Source organism: Bos indicus, chromosome 15, assembly GCF_029378745.1.
Source record: "Bos indicus isolate NIAB-ARS_2022 breed Sahiwal x Tharparkar chromosome 15, NIAB-ARS_B.indTharparkar_mat_pri_1.0, whole genome shotgun sequence".
Classification (NCBI taxonomy): Eukaryota; Metazoa; Chordata; class Mammalia; order Artiodactyla; family Bovidae; genus Bos; species Bos indicus.
In genome coordinates, this window is record NC_091774.1 from 49036650 (window position 1) to 49040864 (window position 4215).

The 4215-nt window shown below is 42.3% G+C and overlaps 1 pseudogene; it reads left to right on the forward strand.

Moving 5' to 3' along the window:
* Window positions 1-270: 270 nt before the first annotated feature.
* On the forward strand, window positions 271-1778 carry LOC109570045 (hemoglobin subunit beta-like; annotated as a pseudogene).
* The last annotated feature ends 2437 nt before the right edge of the window (window positions 1779-4215 follow it).

Genomic DNA, 4215 nt, shown 5'->3' on the forward strand with positions numbered 1-4215 from the left:
GGATGAAGGAAATGAAGCTAAAAGATAAGAACAGGGAGAGTAAAGTTTCTGAGTCTAGACACACTGGATCAGCCAATCACAGATGAAGGGCACTGAGGAACAGGAGTACATCTTACATTCCCCCAAACCAATGAACTTGTATTATGCCCTGGGCTAATCTGCTCTCAGAGCAGAGAGGGCAGGGGGCTGGGTGGGGCTCACAAGCAAGACCAGGGCCCCTACTGCTTACACTTGCTTCTAACACAACTTGCAACTGCACAAACACACATCATGGTGCATCTGACTCTTGAGGGGAAGGCTACTTGTCACTGCCCTGCAGAGCAAAATGAGGGTGGCTGAAGTTGGTGTTGAAACCTTAGGCAGGCAGGTATTCAGCTTACAAGGCAAGGAGAGTGAATGTCAGCTGGGTGTGTGCGGACAGAGCCATTGCCTGAGATTCTGGCAGGCACTGACTCCCTCCTTCCTTATGCTGTTTTCACCCTGTAGGCTTCTGGTTGTCTACCCCTGGACTCAGAGGTTCTTTGAGTCCTTTGGGAACTTGCCCTCTGCTGATGCTATTATGGGCAACGCTAAGGTAAAGGCCCATGACAAGAAGGTGCTAGACTCCTTTACCAAAGGCCTGAAGCATGTTGACCACCTCAAGGGTGTATTTGCTTTGCTAAGTGAGTTGCACTGTAAGAATCTGCATGTCAGTCCTGAGAACATCAGTGTGAGTCTACGGGATGCTTAATATTCTCCATCTTTTTTGTGTGTGTGTGTGGTTAAGTTCCTATCATGAGGAGAGAGTTAAGCAGCAGGATACAGTTCAGAATGGAAAAGAGATATTCTGGTTACATCACTATGGATTCCTCAGGAACATTTAGTTTCCTTTACTTTCTTTGTTCCCAGCCATCATTTCCTCTTACCCAATCTTGTTTTTTTCTGTTTGTTCTTTACAGTATCTTCTTTTTATTCAAACATTTTGAGTATTTAAAAACACTTTTATATTTTAAGTCACTTAAAATTTTATCTCATTTTTTCCCCTTACCTCTTCCTTTCAAAGCAAGGGAGACAAAATGATGCATTGTGTCTTGAAATGGTTCAAAAGAATAAAAAATGATAACAGGCTATGGACTAAGACAGAAAGGCAGAAACATTTCTAAGAACAAGTTCAGGCTGCTATCAATTCAGTTCAGTCACTCAGTCGTGTCCAACTCTTTGCAACCCCATGAATCATAGTGGGCCAAGCCTCCCTGTCCATCACCAACTCCCGGAGTTCACTCAGACTCATGTCCATTGAGTCAGTGATGCCATCCAGCCATCTCATCCTCTGTCATCCCCTTCTCCTCCTGCCCCCAATCCCTCCCAGCATCAGAGTCTTTTCCAATGAGTCAACTCTTCGCATGAGGTGGCCAAAGTACTGGAGTTTCAGCTTTAGCATCATTCCTTCCAAAGAAATCCCAGGGCTGATCTCCTTCAGAATGGACTGGCTGATATGGGTGGGTTCATATTAGGAGTATCATCTACACTTCAGCCATCTTTCTACTTATATTCTAGGGGCACAGCTTGGGATGAGACTGAAATACTCTTTAGTCCGAATTGGGTGCCTCTGCTAACCATGTCCTTGTTTTTTTATTCCTTCCACACAGCTCCTTGGCAAAATACTGGTAATTACACTGGCTCAAAACTTTGGCAAGGAATTCACCCCGGAGTTCCTGGCTGCCTATCAGAAGGTGGTGGCTGGTGTGGCAAATGCCCTCACCTACAAATACCATTGGGATCCTGGCCATTTTCTTTAAAAAAAAAGAGAAAATTTATTTTTAATTGATTGATGATTGGTTTACAATACTGGTTTGATCACTATCATATATTAACAGGAATTAATCATAGGTGTACATATATCCCCTCCCATTTGAATCTCCCTCCCATCTCCCACCAATTCACACTCCTCTAGGTTATTACAGAGCCCTATTTGAATTCCTTGAGTGGATGAACATTGTGATAGCTTACAGTGAACAGTGTCAGATTTGTGGCCTCCAGAGGAGACAATTTCGATCTGGGGCCAGAGAAGAGGCTTGATCACTCAGAGCTTTTGCATGGAAGAAATTTTATTACAGTGAAAAACGGACAGAGGAAGCTTCTGAGATAGACATCAGAAGGGGAACTGTAGAGTGCCCTACTTGCTAGTCTTATCAAGACCTTATATACTTTTTCCTTTGGTTACTAACAATAGAAAGGTCTTATTGAACCCTCTCTCACAACATACATTTTAAGAGAACAGGATTAGTCAGAAGAATCTTAAGAAGGAGAACCAGGTCCTCAAGTAAGATGCATTGTTGTTATATAATCATTAGTACAAAGTTAAGGAAAAACATACCTTTGAGCAAGATGAATTGTTTTGTTGTTTAATCATTGAAGTGAAGTGAAGTTGCTCAGCCATGTCCAACTCTTTTCGACCCCATGGACTGTAGCTTACAAGGCTCCTCTGTCCATGGAATTTTCCAGGCAAGAGTACTGGAGTGGGTTGCCATTTCCTTCTCCAGGGGATCTTCCCCACCCAGGGATCTAACCTGGGTATCCCACATTGCAGGCAGACAATTTACCATCTGAGCTACCAGGGAAGCCATGGTAGAAGGTCAGCCTTATTCCTTGGACTGACTTTTTCAGCAATTAGAGTATATTTTGAGCCTAACTTTAAAAATAGGAGGTTTGTTGCCAAACAGAAAAGGAATTTCTTAACACTTTGATGAGGTAAAAATAAGGATTGACATGTTTATGAACAGCATTACTATGGCAAGACAGCACAGATAACCCTGTACTGGTCTGCAGGTCCTGAACACTGCACTGTCTGGTTCCCAAATTCCATCTGTAAAAAAGCAGCTTCACTCATTTCTCCAAGCAAATCTTAGGAGCAAACGAGTCCACGTAAGGCTTCTGTCTCTGGTGTAACTAAAATGGAGGAAAATGGACTATTGAAAGGGATCATCTACTTTTTCAGAGAAGACAAACGATGGGAGGTAGGAAAGCATTATGTTTTAAAACGACTTGAGTCTTGTAGGTTTCTGTTGGTCTCTCATGCTTTTCCTATTTGGAGAGTAAGATCTAATCACTTGAGTTACATAAGAGGTTTGGTAAAGATCAATCAGTCTTTCTCTAAGAGACTTGGCCACTGATACTACATCCACCACAAAGGAGAATACCTAAACCATGAATATATCCTGCACTGGCACCATCATTAAGAATAGGCTTGGAAACAGGACTTGATGCCACTTCCTTCTTTGTCCTTCATCTAGTAAATAGGCCTCTTTGTGTCTGTGTTAGTTGCTCAGTCAGTGTCCCATTCTTGGCAACCCCATGGAGTCTGTCTGGTTTCTTCGTCCATGGGATTCTCCAGGCAAGAATACTGGAGTGGGTTGCCATTCCCTCCTTCAGGGGATCTTCCCAACCCAGGCATCGAAGCCAGGTTTCCTACATTGCTGATAGATTCTTTACTGTCTGAGCCAGCAAGGAAGCCCTTTATCTTTACTTTAACCACCTAGGTTATGCATGGGTTTAAAGAGCTCTGGGCTTAAAGAAAGTTAGTCTTAAAGATTGTTGTCACAACTCAGAGTTGAAGAAAAAATGTCTTATGTGACTAAGACAAAGCAATGTAGAACAAAACATTTTTCCTTTTCTCCTCCTTGAGAGCTCCAGATCCCTTGAGCACCCTGGATTCCTTATCAGTCTATCTAAGAATTGACTCTCCAATTGGAAGACTTGATTTCCCTAGATTCTTCTATTTTTTACAGTTTAATTTTTAAGTCATTTTTCAGTTGTGATATTGCTTCTGTTGTTTTTTATGTTCCTGTTTTCAGGCCACAAGGCATGTCAGATCTTAGTCCCCTGAACAGAAATAGAACCCTCACCCCCTGCATTACACTAAGCCTTAAACACTAGACTGTCAGGAAGGCCCCAGTATTTCCCCAGATTTTATCTTCTGAACTTGGGGAAATAAAATCCACCCTCAAAGGTATGGCTTCTGCCTGATAAATAAATTTCAGCTCAATTTCCTGATTCAGTTTACTCATTTTCACCCCCTAAGGATATGGGAAAGTCCCTAAGGGTCTATTGATAGGGAGGCTTTGTGTCTAATATGAGAGGACAAGGGGAATGAGAAAAGGAAGGTACCTCACATAGTCAATAATGGATGAAGCTTCTGCCTCAAAGCACAAGAACTATTAAGAAGGTTTAAAATAT